The following is a 20,131-nucleotide window of genomic DNA, read 5'->3' on the forward strand; positions in this document are numbered from 1 at the left end:
CAGGGATCGAACCTGTGTCCCCTGCATTGGCAGGTAGATTGTTATCCACTGTGCCACCAGGGAAGCCCCTGAGGCCTCTTTTAAGAAAGACTAAAGATGTCGCACTGTCCTAAAGACACACTAAACTCCAAGAGATAGTAGGAAGCTGCAATAACTAAGCCAGTGAAACCAGTACACAAGCCTGAAAGCAAAGCAGAGGGAAGGTGGGGTTTGGGTCTCTGGTATTCCATGAGCAACAGAGCCCCTGCTTTCCTAGATTGCTCTTGATTCAACTTTCTGAGGTTGGGAGTGTGTACTCATTTTCTGAGATACCTACTCCCCAAAGTCTCCACCTCCATCGGTGTGCTGGTCTGCTCTGTTCCCTCCAATTCCCAAGCAGCACACTAAGCAGGGTAGTAGCATGGTTCCCCAATGTTAAAGCTCTCTTGGTTTCTAGAACCAAGAAACAAGAAGCTTTAGAAACAGCTTCATTAGTAGTAGTAGTAGTAGTATTTAGGGAATATATAACCATCTACTTGTCTGTATGAAATTAAACCAATATAGATACAGATGTGTGTGTGTGTGTGTGTGTATATATATGTATATGTGTATATATATATGTATATGTGTGTGTATATATATATATATATATATATATATATATATATATATTCACACAGCACCATCTACTGTGACTCTTGGAATATGTTAGGGAGTTAAGCAGGATTGCAAAATCCTTTTTGCTCTACTAAGGTTTTCCAGAAATGCCTATAAGGGAAAAGGTTTTGGGAAGCAGTGAGAAGAATTCCTAACTTCCTCCTGACAGGCAGGAACCCCAGGATTGAATGGAATTCCTTGTATCACGTGACTATTCTAGCTGGTATGGGAAATGCCTGCATTTCCTAATGGCTCATTCAAGCTTCCAGATTATGGAACCTAATGGTGATCATGCAAGAGGTATCTGGAGAACGGGAGCAGGCATCTTACTCTGCTAGGAAGCCTTTTAAATTAAGATCATTTTCAGCATAAGATGACAGACCACTAAGCGTTTCTACCATCCCACCTCTGTCACCTGTACTAGAAGAAGAGCTCTTCAGTCCCCTTCTTATGACACCCCATAACCTTTATGCTTCATTTTTTTAAACCACTATATGAAATATAAAGGGGATTCCTCTGGACAAAAAAAAAGGATCTAAAAACCCTGCAATTGAGGGGCCTTATATGCAAAGGGATAAATTTTATTACCCCAAGGGAGAGGACTGTATAAATACAGAGGGGTTTTATATGCATATTAACCTTATTTATCATTTTGGGTCTCTTTATTTCTTCCTGTGGAATTAAGTTAACATCTGGTGTCATTTCTTATTCCAGTATAGCTATATGCCCTTAGGACAACTTCCAGAACTTTCAGTTACTTTTGAATTTTCTTCAGTCAAATTGCTGTTTTGATGCGGGAAGTTCTGCCATACTCCTTACTACACCATTACAAAAGCACAGCATGATTGTCTTTCATGATAAAATATATCTCATTTCCTCCACAAGTTAAAACATTTTAACATTATTTTTCTTTGGCTCTAACATGCTTGGAATGTACATGGAAATATAGTATGCCTTCAATCCCTCCAACTTATCATGCCATGGGATTTATGAGAAAAATAAGTTCCCTCAAAGTTTTATCAAAATGACACAGCCTTAAAAGTAGGTGATCTTCCTAGGTTTCTTATTAAAATATACTGTGGGAAGGTTAACCTAATGACCAAAGTTAAAAATAAAAGGACAAAGAAAAGGTCTCAATTTCAGAAATTGTTCAAATCATTGAGATTCTTGAAGACCTTGAGTTATTAATTCGTATTACTACTGGAGTAATTAATTTGCATTACTGCTGAATTAATGTAGGAGAAGAGGCAGAGAGACAGTAGTGGATACTTGTTTTAGCAACTTCATTTCTACTCTCCCACTTTTTTTTTTTTAAGAAATTCACGTTCTTTTATTTATTTATTTATGACTGTGTTGAGTCTTCGTTTCTGTGCGAGGGCTTTCTCTAGTTGCGGCAAGTGGGGACCACTCTTCATCGTGGTGCGCGGGCCTCTCACTATCGCGGCCTCTCTTGTTGCAGAGCACAGGCTCCAGACGCGCAGGCTCAGTAATTGTGGCTCACGGGCCCAGTTGCTCCGTGGCATGTGGGATCTTCCCAGACCAGGGCTCGAACCCGTGTCCCCTGCATTGGCAGGCAGATTCTCAACCACTGCGCCACCAGGGAAGCCCTACTCTCCCACTTTTAAGTAAAGAAAAAATAGCTACAGAGCATATAGAGCACCTTTTCCTTCTTCACTTTTTTCTTCACTCGAATCCTAATTATTTAGATTGTGACTGGGCAAAGTGAAGGCTGTGCATCAACTCTGGGCACTCTGCTAGGTCATATGCCTACATAATTTTACTTAATCTTCACAACAGTCATGAGAAGTAGGTGTAATGGTTAAATTTATGTGTTAATTTGGCTAGGCTAAAATTCCCAGATATTTGGTCAAACACCAGTCTAGATGTTGCTGTGAAAGTATTTTTTAGATGTGGTCAACATTTAAGTCAACAGACTGACTAAAACAGGTCACCCTCCATACTGTGGGCAGACCTTTTCCAATTAGTTGAAGGCTTTAAGAGAAAAAGATCTAGACCTCCTGAGGAAGAAGGAATTATGCCTCCTGACTGCCTTTGGACTCAAGACTGCAACGTCAACTGTTGCTGGAATTTCCAGCCTGCTGGCCTGCTTTGCAAATTTCAAACTTTCAGACTTGCCAACCACTACAATCACATGAACCAATTATTTTAAATGGATGTGTTTTTTCTATTGGTTCTGTTTCTCTGGAGAACCCTAACTAATACCGTAGATATTATCATGTCCATATTTTTGATGGAAAAACTGAAGTTCTGTAACTTGTTTGGGTCACACAGCTGGGAAATGGCAGTTACATAAGTCTTAGTAACTCTAACATCTGTGGTTGTTTGTCACCCTAAAAATTATCATGAAAGGAATCTTCATTTTCTGCCCATCTCTACTCTTAGGGCCCATATATAAAATAAATACATTTCTGAAAAATTGACTATACAGTCAAATTCTGGGGCTTGAATACTTCTGTAAAATTTACTTACATTTAAAAATTAAATCCTGGTCCTACTGAATATTGCTGTTGCTATGACAGCATAAAGTCTGAGCTTTGAAATGGAATTCCGAGGCAAATACATGCAAGCAATTTAGAAGAACAAAGAGAAAGTACAGATTTTACTTCATTGATTTTGCTTGTCCAATTTAAATCTGTCTCTTCACTCACAAAGCATTTTGATTCTTATGCTGACTTTATCAGCTCACTCAGGGGAAAAAGTCAAATGAGGTATTGGATTGACAGCTTCTGGCCTGACTTCAATTGATTAAGTCAGTCAAAACAAACAGGTTTGTTCATGTAGATGGAGCTTGGGATAAATTATGGATAATTCCATTTCTTTTCACTTTTCCTCTCAATAGAGGAAACATATGCAAATCACATATGGTTTTAACTATTTCTAAGTATTAGTAAAATATTAAGTGAAAGCATTGGAGAAGACTGTGTATTAAATTTATAATAACTAGCTTGAAGTGGAGGTGGGAAAAACCACAAATTAAGCACCTGGTATAGTGACTGACACCTCAGCAAGTGGTACATCGGTCTACATAGCTGATGGCAAATAGTCTTTCCAACTCCATTCTACATTTTTTGTTTCCTACAATGGATTTGATATGCTCTGAGGAAATAAAAAAGAAAAAAATGCATTCCTGGTCATCAAAGAACTTTGTTTTAAAAATCTTTTTCTCTACATCTTGTAATGTCTATATTTTAAGGTGCTACTATGAGGGGTAATTATAATTAATCATTCAACTCATATTTTTAGTCACATACTGTATATTGATAGCAGGCACTTTTTTAGGGGTGAGAATACTGCCATGAACAAGACATTATCTCTACTTTTAAGAAACTAATAGTTTAGTGTGGGATGATGTACAAATTGCTAGGCATTTCTAATACAGAAGGATAAGTGGTGCTAAGAGAAGATTTAGGAGAGATACCTCATTATGTGTTGTATGTAGGAGGTGATCAGGCATACTTTCCTATAGGAAGTGATATATAAACTAAGGCATAGAGGCTAAGAAGGAGTTAGGTAAAAAAGTAAGGGGAGTGCAGCCGTATGTTCCCCGACTTGGATGCAAGAGACATCATGGAGCATTAAAGAAACTATAAGTACTTCAGCATGGCTAAGGTAGAGACTATCTGTGGTCAGCACACATATTACAAATGTGGGGGTGCTTGTGATAAGATAAGAAGCTAGGGAGGTAGGCAAGTCTTTCTATATATATATATATATATATATATTTGATTGTTTTGGCTGCATTGGGTCTTAGTTGCAGCACGTGGGATCTTTCGTTGCAACGTGCAGGCTCCAGACCACGTGGGCTGTGTAGTTTGCTGCACGCAGGCCCTCTAGTTGAGGAACGTGGGCTCAGTAGTTGTGGTGTGCGGGCTTAGTTGCTCTGCGGCGGCATGTGGGATATTAGTTCTGGGACCAGGGATCAAACCCGTGTCCCCTGAATTGGAAGGCGGAGTCTTTACCACTGGACCACCAGGGAAGTCCCTTTAATATATTTTTATTCTTCTTTGAAACTTCCTACTGCCATTATTTGGCAGTCTGCTTTGGTAATGAGTGGTCCATGTAATTTTTTTCAGTTTGAAAATTAATTAATAGATTACTTTTTAGAGCAGTTTTAGGTTTGAAGAAAAATTGAGCAGAAAGCACAGAGCATTCTCATATATTCCTCTCCATCTCCCAGTTTCCAGTATTATTAACATCTTGCATTATTGGAGTATATTTTGTTATGATTGATGAACCAATATTGATAAATTATTATTTACTTAAGTTCATAGCTTGCACTAGGCTTCACTCTGTGTTTTACAGTTTTATGGGTTTTGACAAATGTGTAATGTCATATCCATTAGAGTATTATAATGTTACATAACATTACAGTAACATAATAATTTCATTATCCTAAGAGTCCCTTCTCTTCCACCTATTCATCCCTCCCTCCCTGCCCCATTCAAGTCATTTGATTTTCCATCTGCTCAGAAATTTATTGCATTTTGTCACTTATTCATATACTTTACATTTTACTTGATGTACTTTTTTACTTTTTTTAAAAAAATGTTACATTCCTTAAGATTGGAAAGGATTTTAAGAGATCATGTAGCCCAGGGATGTTAAATAAATTGCCCAAAAGCTTTCCTTACCCGTTCCATTGTCCATGGAAGATACTGCTAAAGGATCACAGTGCTCTTTCCTACTGTGCCTCAGATTCCTTCTAAACACATTACTTTAGAAAGGCAATAACAATCACCAGATTCGGCACAAGAGTTAAAACCTATTTGCTACTTTAATCTTGTCTAAACCAACCTCATTTTACCAAAAAGGAAATTGAAATCCAGAAAACTCAATTGATTTACCCTAGGACACAAAGCTGGTAACTTGCAAAATAAGAATATGTCAAGAGTCTAGTGTTTCTTACTCAATCCAGTGATGTTTCTACTATGCCTCTCTTAGGGTCATCTTGAAAGAGAAGTTGGTGAAGTGACAAAAAAATCATTATAAAGTGCATACTTCAAGATTTTTTTCAAAAACATACATTTCTATTTCCAATACTGACCACTTCTGGTTACGAAGCAATCACCAGTTAGTGCTTTTTAAACCTGATTGGTACAACTTTTTCTTCAAGGTAAATATGAAGTAGGTGACTGGTATGGAAGACATGCATGTGGAGTTTTTCTGATTAAAATAGGTGTGTGTGTATATGTGTATTTGGGGGAGTATGAGTCAGGCTGGCTCTATTTTCTCCCCCGTACTCTGCCAAACATCAAATAATTCTAGGGAACTCCTAAGACTCAAACAAGAATAGTTTGAAAACCTTTGCACTAGAGGAACAAGTATTTATGCCTAAGGAATTATTAACTGTATATATTCATACTTTACAATATATTTCCACATCTCAGATACCATATATCTTTTCTTAACACAAAGGCTCATAGACTGATGTATCGATTATTTCTCCAAATTATGCCAACAAATTATTAATGACTCATCTTTATAATGTACTTGATTTAATAAACAGACTTTGTATTAGATAATTAAATCAGGTCAATGCTGCTATAGGAGACTATCTCTGTATAAGTAAGGTAAGATTGTTGAAATATACCTTGCTTACTTATGCTATGTTATACACAATACTTCTGTTTTTTAAAAACTAACTTGAAATATATTCTAATCTCATTATTACACCCCTGTCATAGAAGGAAGGGACTCAGAACAATCCAAATGTTCTTTAGCCAGCCTCTCTCTCTCTCCTTCTCTCTCTCTATCTCTCTCTCTCTCTCTCACACACACACACAGAGTCTGAAAAAATGTATATTTTTTAAAAAAAAGAATGTAAAAAGGCCTTAATTTTAGGTTTGGGTCATCTGTTTCAACCCATTACAATAATGGCTTTCCAACTTTGTTGCTTATGATCTCCAGTGACACACACATCCTAAATCATGATAATAAATAAATGAATACACATCTATATGTGTATGCACCTCTCTCTACACCTATCTCTCTATATACACATTTATATACACGTAATCAATTTCTCCATATATGTTTATAACTGGAAAATAAATTTTAAAAAATAGTATTTTTTTCCTTTCCCCACTTTCTCTAATGCAATTAGGAAGAGTCAACCAATCTCATTATATTTGTGAGTTTGACAAAAATGTTCTAAGGCATCAAATACATGGTGACCCAGAACCTTGCCTTTTGTAAGTATTTTATTAGGAGTTCCAATGGCGATATTTTGCATTTCTCTATTAACACATAATTCCTGGACTATTGATTCCCTTTTTACCATTGGAAATAGAGTCATTAATGCATTTAAATCTGATAAGATTAGAGAAACAATTCCAGAAACCTCAGAACCAAAAGAGAAAAAACTCAATCTTTAAGATTCTGTTCCTGTAAAACCACTCTAGGTACCAAAATCTCTATCAGTGAGGGTTCTTCAGAGGAACGGAACAGAACAAATAGGATATATATGCATATCTGAGATATATATATATGTCCTATATATATGTAGGAATTATTTTATATCTGAATTATAAATATGTATGAATTATTTTAAGGAATTGACTCACACGATAATGGTGACTGGAAAGTCTGGAATTTGTAGAGCAGATTGGCAATCTAGAAACTCAGACAGGAGGTAATGCTGCAGCTTTTTGTTTGTTTGCTTATTTGTTTATTTTACGAAATTAAACCTCCTTGTTCATTAAGCAGTTTCTTCCCATTCCAACTCCCCCAAGCACCAGGCAACCAACAATCTGCATTCTGTCTTTATAGATTTATATATTCTTGACATTTCATATAAATGGAATCGTACAATATGTGACCTTTTGTGTCTGGCTTCTTTCACTTAGCATAATGTTTTGGAGATTTATTCATGATATAGCACGTATCAGTACTTTAATCTTTTATGGCTGAATAACATTCTGTTGTTTGTATATATCAATTTAACTACTCATCTGTTAATGGACATTTGGGCTGTGTTCACCTTAGGCTATTATGATTAGGGCTACAATGAACATGTGTGTACATGTACATATATCTAGGAGTATATGTTTGGGGTCATATGATAATTCTATGTTATTTTTGAGGGACTGATCAACTGTTTTCCAACATGGCTACACAATTTTGCATTTCCACCAGCAGTGCACAGAGTCCCAATTTTTCCGCATCCTCTCCAACACTTGTTAATATCTGTTTGTTTGATTTTTTTGTTTTGATAATAGCCATCCTAAGGGGTGTGGGGTGGTATCTTATTGTGGTTTTGATTTCCATTTCCCAAATGACTAATGATGTTGAACATCTTTACGTGTGTGTTGGCCATTTGTATATCTTCCTTGTAAACATGTCTATTCAAGTCCTTGCACATTTTTTAATTGGATTGTTTGTGTCTTTGTTTTTGAGTTATGAGTTCTTTATATATTCTAGATACTCCACTCTTACCAGACACATGATTTACAAATATTCTCTCCCATTCTGTATGTTGTTTCTTCACTTTCTTGATAGTCTTCTTTGAGGCGCAAATATTTTTAATTTTGATGAAATCCAATTATCTCTTTTTATGTTTGGTTGCTTGTGTTTTGGTGCAAGAAACTACTACCTAATCCAAAGACACAAAGATTTAACTCTATGCTTATTTCTGAGAGGTTTATAGTTTCTGCTCTTACATTTATGTCTTTAATCCATTTTCAGTTAATTTCTGTACCTGTATATGGTTTGAGATAGGGGTCCATATTAATTATTTTCCATGTAGATAGCCAGGTGTACCTGCATAATTTCTTTAAAAGACTATTCTTTCCCCAGTGAATAGTCATGGTACCATCATCAAACATTAACTGATCATAGATGTATACGTTTTATTTCTGGGGCCTCAATTCAATTACATTGGTCTATATGTCTACCCTTATGCCAGTGCCACACTGTTTTGATTACCGTAACTTTGTAGTAAGTTTTGAAATTGAGAATTGTGAGTTTCCAACTTTGTTCTTCTTTTTCAAGATTGTTTTGGCTATTTGGGACTCCTTGCACTTCCATATGAATTTGAGGATCAATAGGCCATTTCTGCAAGAAAAGGCTGTTGGAATTGTGATATGGATTGAATAGAATCTGTAGATTGATTTCGGTACAGTACTGCCATTTTAACATTAAGCCTTCTATTCCATGAATGCAGGATGTCTTTCCATTTACTCCGGTTTTTAATTTCCTTCATGAGTAATTGGCAGTTTTCAGTGTATAAGTCTTTCATCTCCTTGGTTACATTTATGCTTAGTTATTTTATTCTTTTGGATGCTATTGTAAATGGAATTGTTGTCTTCATTTTTTTTTCATATTTTTCATTGCTCTTGTATAGAGACACAACTGCCTTTTTTAAACATCTTTATTGAAGTATAATTGCTTTACAATGGTGTGTTAGTTTCTGCTTTATAACAAAGTGAATCAGTTATACATATACATATGTTCCCATATCTCTTCCCTCTTGTATTTCCCTCACTCCCACCGTCCCTATCCCACCCCTCTAGGTGGTCACACAGCACCGAGCTGATCTCCCTGTACTATGTGGTTGCTTCCAACTAGCTATCTATTTTACATTTGGTAGTGTATATATGTCCATGCCACTCTCTCACTTTGTCACAGCTTACCCTTCCCCCTCCCCATATCCTCAAGTCCATTCTCTAGTAGGTCTGTGTCTTTATTCTGGTCTTGCCACTAGGTTCCTCATGACCTTTTTTTTTTTCCTTAGATTCCACATACATGTGTTAGCATATGCTATTTGTTTTTCTCTTTCTGACTTACTTCACTCTGTATGACAGACTCTAACTCCATTCACCTCACTACAAATAACTCCATTTCGTTTCTTTTTATGGCTGAGTAATATTCCATTGTATACATGTGCCACATCTTCTTTCTGCATTCATCCGATGATGGACATTTAGGTTGCTTCCATGTCCTGGCTATTGTAAATAGAGCTGCAATGAACATTTTGGTACATGACTATTTTTGAATTATGGTTTGCTCAGGGTATATGCCCAGTAGTGGGATTGCTGGGTCGTATGGTAGTTCTATTTTTAGTTTTTTAAGGAAACTCCATACTGTTCTCCATAGTGGCTTTATCAATTTACATTCCCACCAACAGTGCAAGAGTGTTCCCTTTTCTCCACACCCTCTCCAGCATTTATTGTTTCTAGATTTTTTGATGATGGCCATTCTGACCAGTGTGAGATGACATCTCATTGTAGTTTTGATTTGCGTTTCTCTAATGATTAATGATGTTGAGCATTCTTTCATGTGTCTGTTGGCAATCTGTATATCTTCTTCGGAGAAATGTCTGTTTAGGTCTTCTGCCCATTTTTGGATTGGGTTGTTTGTTTTTTTGTTATTGAGCTGCATGAACTGCTTGTAAATTTTGGAGATTAATCCTTTGTCAGTTGATTCATTTAAAAATATTTTCTCCCATTCTGAGGGTTGTCTTTTGGTCTTGTTTATGGTTTCCTTTGCTGTGCAAAAGCTTTTAAGTTTCATTAGGTCACATTTGTTTAATTTTGTTTTTATTTCCACTTCTCTTGGAGCTGGGTCAAAAAGGATCTTGCTGTGATGTATGTCATAGAGTGTTCTGCCTATGTTTTCCTCTAAGAGTTTGATGGTGCTTGGCCTTATGTTTAGGTCTTTAATCCATTTTGAGTTTATTTTTGTGTATGGTGTTAGAGAGTGTTCTAATTTCATACTTTAATATGTACCTGTCCCGTTTTCCCAGCACCACTTACTGAAGAGGCTGTCTTTTCTCCACTGTATATGCTTGCCTCCTTTATCAAAGATAAGGTGACCATATGTGCGTGGGTTTATCTCTGGGCTTTCTATCCTGTTCCATTGATCTATATTTCTGTTTTTGTGCCAGTACCATACTGTCTTGATTACTGTAGCTTTGTAATATAGTCTGAAGTCAGGGAGCCTGATTCTTCCAGCTCCATTTTTTGTTCTCAGGATTGCTTTGGCTATTCGGGGTCTTTTGTGTTTCCACACAAATTGTGAAATTTTTTCTTCTAGTTCTGTGAAAACTGCCAGTGGTAGTTTCATAGGGATTGTATTGAATCTGTAGATTGCTTTGGGTAGTAGAATCATTTTCACAATGTTGATTCTTCCAATCCAAGAACATGGTATATCTCTTCATCTATTTGTATAATCTTTAATTTCTTTAATCAGTGTCTTATAATTTTCTGCCTACAGGTCTTTTGTCTCCTTAGGTAGGTTTATTGCTAGATATTTTATTCTATTTGTTGCAATGGTAAATGGGAGTGTTTTCTTAATTTCACTTTCAGATTTTTTATCATTAGTGTATAGGAATGCAAGAGATTTCTGTGCATTAATTTTGTATCCTGCTACTTTACCAAATTCATTTATTAGCTCTAGTAGTTTTCTGGTAGCATCTTTAGAATTCTCTATATATAGTATCATGTCATCTGCAAACAGTGACAGTTTTACTTCTTTTCCGATTTGGATTCCTTTTATTTATTTTTCTTCTCTGATTGCTGTGGCTAAGACTTCCAAAACTATGTTGAAAAATAGTGGTGAGAGTGAGCAAACTTGTCTTGTTCCTGATCTTAGTGGAAATGTTTTCAGTTTTTCACCATTGAGGACTACGTTGGCTGTGGGTTTGTCATATATGACCTTTATTATGTTGAAGGAAAGTTCCCTCTATGCCTACTTTCTGCAAGGCTTTTATCATAAATGGGTGTTGAATTTTGTCAAAAGCTTTCTCTGCATCTATTGAGATGATCATATGGTTCTTCTCCTTCAATTTGTTAATATGGTGTATCACATTGATTGATTACATACATTGAAGAATCCTTGCATTCCTGGTATAAACTCCACTTGATCATGGTGTATGAATCTTTTAATGTGCTGTTGGATTCTGTTTGCTAGTATTTTTTTGAGGATGTTTGCATCAATGTTCGTCCGTGATATTGGCTTGTAGTTTTCTTTCTTTCTGACGTCTTTATCTGGTTTTGGTATCAGGGTGATGGTGGCCTCGTAGAATGAGTTGGGGAGTGTTCCACCCTTTGCAGTATTTTGGAAGAGTTTGAGAAGGATAGGTGTTAGCTCTTCTCTAAATGTTTGATAGAATTCGCCTGTGAAGCCATCTGGTCCTGGGCTTTTGTTTGTTGGAAGATTTTTAATCACAGTTTCAATTTCAGTGCTTGTGATCGGTCTGTTCATATTTTCTATTTCTTCCTGGTTCAGTCACAGCAGGTTGTGCATTTCTAAGAATTTGTCCATTTCTTCCAGGTTGTCCATTTTATTGGCATTGAGTGGCTTGTAGTAATCTCTCATGATCGTTTGAATTTCTGCATCGTCAGTTGTTACTTCACCTTTTTCCTTTCTAATTCTATTGATTTGAGTCTTCTCTCTTTTTTTCTTGATGAGTCTGGCTAATGGCTTATCAATTTTGTTTATCTTCTCAAAGAACCAGCTCTTAGTTTTATTGATCTTTGCTATTGTTTCCTTCATTTCTTTTTCATTTATTTCTGATCTGATCTTTATGATTTCTTTCCTTCTGTTAACTTTGGGGTTTTTTTTTTTTGTTCTTCTTTCTATAATTGCTTTAGGTGCAAGGTTAGGTTGTTTATTCAAGATGTTTCCTGTTTCTTGAGGTAGGCTTGTATTGCTATAAACTTCCCTCTTAGAAATGCTTTTGCTGCATTCCATAGGTTTTGGGTCGTCGTGTCTCCATTGTCATTTGTTTCTAGGTACTTTTTGATTTCCCTTTTGATTTCTTCAGTGATCACTTCATTATTAAGTAGTGCATTGTGTAGCCTCCATGTGTTTGTACTTTTTACAGATCTTTTCCTGTAATTGATATCTAGTCTCATAGCATTGTGTTCGGAAAAGATACTTGATACGATTTCAATTTTCTTAAATTTACCAAGGCTTGGTTTGTGACCCAAGATATGATCTATCCTGGAGAATGTTCCATGAGCACTTGAGAAAAATGTGTATTCTGTTGTTTTTGGGTGGAATGTCCTGTAAATATTAGTTAAGTCCATCTTGTTTAATGTTTCATCTAAAGCTTGTGTTTCCTTATTTATTTTCATTTTGGATGATATGTCTATTGGTGAAAGTGGTGTGTTAAAGTCCCATACTATGATTATGTTACTGTCGATTTCCCCTTTTATGGCTGTTAGTATTTGCCTTATGTACTGAGGTGTTCCTATGTTGGGTGCATAAATATTTACAATTGTTATATATTCTTCTTGGATCGATCCCTTGAACATTATGTAGTGTCCTTCTTTGTCTCTTGTAATAGTCTTTATTTTAAAGTCTATTTTGTCTGATATGAGAATTGCTACTCCAACTTTCTTTTGATTTCCATTTGCATGGAATATCTTTTTCCATCCCCTCACTTTCAGTCTGTATGTGTCCCTAGGTCTGAAGTGGGTCTCTTGTAGACAGCATATATACAGGTCTTGTTTTTGTATTCATTGAGCTAGTCTGTGTCTTTTGGTGGGAGCATTTAATCCATTTACATTCAAGGTAATTATCGATATGTATGTTCCTATTCCCATTTTCATAAATGTTTGTGTTTGTTATTGTAGGTGTTTTCCTTCTTTTGTGTTTCTTGCCTAGAGAAGTTCCTTTAGCATTTGTTGTAAAGCTGGTTTGGTGGTGCTGAACTCTCTCAGGTTCTGCTTGTCTGTAAAGCTTTTAATTTCTCCATCAAATCTGAATGAGATCCTTGTTGGGTAGAGTAATCTTGGTTGTAGGTTTTTCTCCTTCATCACTTTAAGTATGTCCTGCCACTTCCTTTTGGCTTGCAGAGTTTCTGCTGAAGGATCAGCTGTTAACCTTATGGGGATTCCCTTGTGTGTTATTTGTTATTTTTCCCTTGCTGCTTTTAATATGTTTTCTTTATATTTAATTTTTGATAGTTTGATTAATATGTGTCTTGGCATGTTTCTCCTTGGATTTATTTTGTCTGGGACTCTCTGTGCTCCCAGGACTTGATTAACTATTTCCTTTCCCATATTAGGGAAGTTTACAACTATAATCTCTTCAAATATTTTCTCAGTCCCCTTCTTTTTCTCTTCTTCTGCGTCCCCTATACTTCGAATGTTGGTGTGTTTAATATTGTCCCAGGGGTCTCTGAGACTGTCCTCAGTTCTTTTCATTCTTTTTTCTTTACTCTGCTCTGCAATAGTTATTTCCACTATTTTATCTTCCAGGTCACTTATCCATTCTTCTGCCTCAGTTATTCTGCTATTGATCCCTTCTAGAGTATTTTTAATTTCATATTGTGTTGTTCATCATTGCTTGTTTCCTCTTTAGTTCTTCTAGGTCCTTGTTAAATGTTTCTTGCATTTTGTCTATTCTATTTCCAAGATTTTGGATCATCTTTACTATCATTATTCTGAATTCTTTTTCAGGTAGACTGCCTATTTCCTCTTCATTTGTTAGGTCTGGTGTGTTTTTATCTTGCTCCTTCATCTGCTGTGTGTTTTTCTGTCTTCTCATTTTGCTTATCTTACTGTGTTTTGGGTCTCCTTTTCACAGGCTGCAGGTTCATATTTCCCATTGTTTTAGGTGTCTGTCCCCAGTGGCTGCGGTTGGTTCAGTGGGTTGTGTAGGCTTCCTCGTGGAGGGGAAAAGTGCTTGTGTTCTTGTGGATGAGGCTGGATCTTGACTTTCTGGTGGACAGTTCCACGTCTGGTGGTGTGTTTTGGGGTGTCTGTGGCCTTTTTATGATTTTAGGCAGGCTGTCTGCTAATGGATGGGGCTGTGTTCCTGTCTTGCTTGTTGTTTGGCATAGCGTGTCCAGCACTGTAGCTTGCTCTTCGTTGAGTGAAGCTGGGTCTTGGTTTTGAGATGGAGTTCTCTGGGAGATTTTCATTGTTTGGTATTACATGGACCTGGGAGGTCTCTTGCGGACCAGTGTCCTGAAGTTGGCTCTCCCACCTCAGAGGCACAGCCCTGATGCCTGGCTGGAGCACCAAGAGCCTTTCATCCACAGGTCTCAGAATAAAAGGGAGAATAAATAGAAAGAAAGAAAGAAAGAAAGAAAGAAAGAAAGAAAGAAAGAGGATGAAATAAAATAAAATAAAGTAAGATAAAATAAAATAATTAAAATAAAAAATAATTATTAAGAAAAAAAAATTTTCATAGTAAAAAAAACAACAACAAAAAAAATGGACAGAGAGAACCCTAGGACAAATGGTGAAAGGAAAGCTATACAGACAAAATCTCACACAGAAGCATACACGTACACACTGACAAAAAGAGGAAAAGGGGAAAAAATAATATATCTTGCTCCCAAAGTCCACCTCCTGAATTTGGGATGATTCGTTGTCTAATCAGGTATTCCACAGATGCAGGTACATCAAGTTGATTGTGGAGCTTTAATCCGCTGTTTCTGAGGCTGCTGGGAGAAATTTCCTTTGTTTTCTTTGTTCGCACAGCTCCAGGGGTTCAGCTTTGGATTTGGACTCGCCCCTGCGTGTAGGTCCCCTGAGGGCGTCTGTTCTTTGCTCAGACAGGACGGGGTTAAAGTAGCAGCTGATTCGAGGGCTGTGGCTCAATGAGGCTGGGGGGAGGGAGGGGTATGGGGTGCAGGGCGAGCCTGCGGTGACAGAGGCCAGCGTGACGTTGCTCCCGCCTGAGGCATGCCATTTGTTTTCCCGAGGAAGTTGTCCCTGTATCACGGGACCCTGGCAGTGGCGGGCTGCACAGTCTCCCGGGAGGGGAGGAGTGGAGAGTGACCTGTGCTTGCACACAGGCTTCTTGGTGTTGGCAGCAGCAGCCTTAGCGTCTCATGCTCGTCTCTGGGGTCCGTGCTGATAGCCGTGGCTCACGCCCATCTCTGGAGCTCCTTTTAGCAGCACTCTTAATGCCCCTTCTCCTCGCGCACCAGGAAAGAAAGAGGGAAGAAAAAGTCTCTTCACTCTTTGGCAGGTCCAGACCTTTTCCCGGACTCCCTCCCGCTAGCTGTGGTGCACTAACCCCTTCAGGCTGTGTTCACGCTGCCAACCCCAGTCCTCTCCCTGGGATCCGACCGAAGCCCGAGCCTCAGCTCCCAGCCCCCGCCCGCCCCAGCGGGTGAGCAGACAAACCTCTTGGGCTGGTGAGTGCAGGCCGGCACCACTCCTCTGTGCGGGGATCTCTCCGCTTTGCCCTCCGCACCCCTGTTGGTGCGCTCTCCTCCGTGGCTCCAAAGCTTCCCCGCTTGGCCACCGGCAGTCTCCGCCCGCGAAGGGGCTTCCTAGTGTGTGGAAACCTTTCCTCCTTCACAGCTCCCTCCCACTGGTGCAGGTCCCGTCCCTATTCTTTTGTCTCTGTTTTTTCTTTTTTCTTTTGCCCTACCCAGGTACGTGGGGAGTTTCTTGCCTTTTGGGAGGTCTGAGGTCTTCTGCCAGCTTTCAGTGGGTGTTCTATAGGAGCAGTTCCACGTGTAGATGTATTTCTGATGTATCTGTGGGAAAGAAGGTGATCTCCGCGTCTTACTCTTCCAGCATCTTCCAAACTCTCTGGTTGTATCTTAGTTAGAGGTAACTATGGAGCTCACAACTGCCTTTTTGTGTGTTAATCTTTTACCCTGAAACTTTGCTGAATTAATATAAGCTCTAGTTGCTTCTTTGTGGATTCCTTGAGATTTTCTATATATAAGATCATGTTATCTGTGAATAATAATAGTTTTGCTTCATCTTTTCCAAATTGGATGCCTTTTATTTCTTTTTCTTATCTAATTTTTATGGATGGAACTTCCAGTAAAGTGTTGAATAGCAGTGGAGAAAGCAGACATCTTTGTCTTGTTTCTGATCTTAGGGAGAAAGGTTTCAGTCTCTACCAATTTAGAATGATGTTAGCAATGTGTTGTTGTTGTTGTTTTTAATAAATTCCCTTTATCATGTTGGAGAATTTCCCTTCTAGTCCTAGTTTTCTGAGAGTTTTTTTTTTTATCATAAAATGGTATTGGATTTTGTCAAATGCTTTTTTTGCATCAATTGAGATGATTATGTGTTTTTGTAATTTCCTTCTATGAATGTGGTGTATTGCAATAATTGATTTTCTTATGTTGAACCACTCACATTCATAGGATAAGTCTCGCTTGTGGTGTATAATCATTTTAATATGCTGTTGCATTCAGTTTACAAGTAATTTTGTGAATATCTTTACACCTATATTCATAAAAGATATTGGTCTGTAATTGTCCTTTCTTGTGATGTCTTTATCTGGCTTTGGTTTGAGGGTATGCTGGCTTCATAGAATGAGTTGGAAAGCATTCCATTGTTTTCTATTTTTCAGAGGAGTTTGAGAAAGATTGGTGTTAATGCTTTTTCAAAAGTTTGGCAGAAATTACCATTAAAATTTTCTGGTCCAGGACTTTTCTTTGTTTGGAAAATTTTGATGACAGATTTAATCTCTTTACTTTATATAGTTCTCTCCAGATTTTCAATTTCTTCTTTAGTCAGTTTTGGTAGTTTGCATGTTTCTCAGATTTTTGCCCATTTCATTTAGGTTATCTAATTTGTTGTTCTACAGTAATTAATAGCATTCTCTTATAATTCTTTCAACTTCTCTAAAATTAATAGTAATGTCTCCATCTTCTTTCCTTATTTTAATATTTTGAGGCTTCTCTCTTTTTTCTTTGTCAGTCTAGCTACAGTTTTATAAATTTTGTTGATCTTTTCAAAGAACCGAACTTTGGTTCCGTTGATGCGCTCTTGTTTTTCTATTCTTCCTATCTGGTCTATCCTAGAGAATAGTCCATATACTCTCGAGAAGAAGGTGTACTCTGCTGCCGTTGGGTGGAGTCCTTTATATGCTTAGGTTATATTGTTATTCAAGTCCCCTTTTTCCTTATTGACCTTCTATATTTCTAATTGATACCACCTTATCTGAAATAAGATATAAAAAATTTGCTCTTATACAGCTTTTTCCAAACACCCCTATATGTTGTTTTTATCACAAATTGCATCTTTATTATGTAACCAATAACACAGATTTTTTATTCATTATCTTTTAATTCACATAGGAAATAAACAGAGGAATTACAAACAAAAATAAAATAATACTGGCTTTTATATTTATCTGTGTAGTTATCAATGCTGTGATTCTTTACTTCTTTGTATGGCTTTGAATTATTGTCTAGTGTCCTTTCATTTTATCATGAATGAACCCCTTTAGCATTACTTGTATGGTCGGTCTACTGGTAACAAAATCCCTCAGCATTTGTTTATCTGGTAAAGGTGGTTTTACTTTTTTACGATTTTCTGGCTTCTTTTTAAATTTTTTTAAAATTGAGATGTAGTTGATGTACAATACTATATACGTTACAGGAGTACAATATAGTGATTCACTATTTTAAAGCCATTTATAGCTATTATAAAATATTGGCTATATTTCCTGTGTTGTACAATATATCCTTGTATAGTATTTATTTTATACATAATTGTTTTACCACTTAATCCCCTACTCCAAAATTTCCCCTCCCCCCTCCCCCTCCCCACTGGTAACCACTAATTTGTTCTCTATTTCTAAGTCTGCTTCTGTTTTGTTATATTCACTAGTTTGTTTCTTTTCTAATATTCCACATATAAGTGATATTATACAGTATTTGTATTTCTCTGACTTATTTCACTTAGCACAATACCCTCCAAGTCCATCCATGTTGTTGCAAATGGAAAAATTTCATTCTTTTTATGGCTGAGTAATATTCCATTGTATCAATATATATATACCACATCTTCTTTAACCATTCCTCTGTTGATGAACACTTAGGTTGTTTCCATATCTTGGCAATCGTAAATAATTTTGCTATGAACATTGGGGTGTGTGTATCTTTTTGAATTCTTTTTTTTTTTTTTCGTATGTATACCCAGAAGTGGAATTGCTGAGTCATATGTTAGTTTTATTTTTAGTTTTTGGAGGAACCTCCATACTGTTTTCCATAGTGGTAGCACCAATTAACAATTAACAGTGTATGAGAGTTCCCTTTTCTCCACATCCTCACCAACATTTGTTATTTGTGGTCTTTTTGATGACAGCCATTTTGACAGGTGTGAGGTGATATCTCACTGTGGTTTTAATTTGCATTTCTCTGATGATTCACAATGATGAACATCTTTTCATGTGCTTGTTGTTGATCTGTATGGTTTATTTGGACAAAGGACTATTCAGGTCTTCTGCCCATTTTTTGATTGGGTCTTTTTCTTTTTTTTGATGTTGAGTCGTATGAGCTGTTTATATATTTTGGATATTAACCCATTATTGGTCATATCATTAACAAATATTTTCTCCCATTTGATAGGTTTTCTTTTCATTTTGTCTATGGCTTCCTTAACTGTGCAAAAGATTTTAAGTTTAGTTAGGTCCCATTTGTTTATTTTTATTTTCATTTCTTTTGCTTTAGGAGACAGATCCAAAAAAATATTGCTACAATTTATGTCAAAGTGTGTTCTGCATATGTTTTCTTCTAGGAGTTTTATGGTTTCTGGTCTAACATTTATGCCTTTAATCCATAAATTTGTATGTGGTATGACAAAATGTTCTAATCTCATTCTTTTACATGTAGCTGTCCAGTTTTCCCAGCACCACTTATTGAAGAGTCTGTCTTTTCTCCATTGTATAACCTGCCTCTTTTGTCATAGATCAATTGACTATAAGTGTATGGGCTTATTTTGGGCTCTCTATTCTGTTCCATTTATCCATGTGTCTGTTTTTGTGCCAGTACCATACTGTTTTGATTACTGGAGCTTTGCATTTTTAGTCTGAAGTCAGGGAGTATGATTCCTCCAGCTCTGTTCTTCTTTCTCAAAATTGTTTTGGCTATTTGGGGTCTTTGTGTTTCCATACAAACTTTAGAATTATTTGTTCTAGTTCTGTGAAAATTGCTCTTCTTATTTTGATAGGGGTTGCATTGAATTTGTAGATTGCCTTGTGTAGTATGGGAGAATTAACAATATTAATTCTTCCAGTCCATGAACACAGTATAACTTTCCATCTGTTTGTCCTTGGCATTGTTTGCCTTTCTAAATTACCTAGTATACATGGGTACTTTTGAATGCTGTAATTCCTCAAAGAAACTCATTCCTCAGGTATTCCTCTGAAGCTTTAGGCAATGTATTCTATGTCTTAATTATAATTTTACCAAAACAAAACAAAAAAAGTCACCTGGGGAGTTTGTTAACAATACAAATTCTTATTCCCTCCTTATTTCCATTTGGGAGGATTTGGAATGGAGTCCAGTGACCTCCTTTTTTTTCTTTTCTTTTTTTAAACAGCCCCAGTACAGTATGTAGGCCTTTGTTAAATATACTGAGAAACATTTAAAAAATAATACTGAAAGTAAATTGAAAATTACATTAAAAGTCTATTTCATGACTATAAATTGACAGCTACTAGTGATTTAAAAGAAAAGTTTGATGATAGATATTTAACAGTTTTTCTTTTTACACAGCTTTATAAAATGTTCACAATGTAATAGAGTGATTTTAATGCA

The sequence above is a fragment of the Balaenoptera borealis genome (assembly GCF_965194805.1).
Source record: "Balaenoptera borealis genome assembly, chromosome: X".
NCBI classification, from domain to species: domain Eukaryota; kingdom Metazoa; phylum Chordata; class Mammalia; order Artiodactyla; family Balaenopteridae; genus Balaenoptera; species Balaenoptera borealis.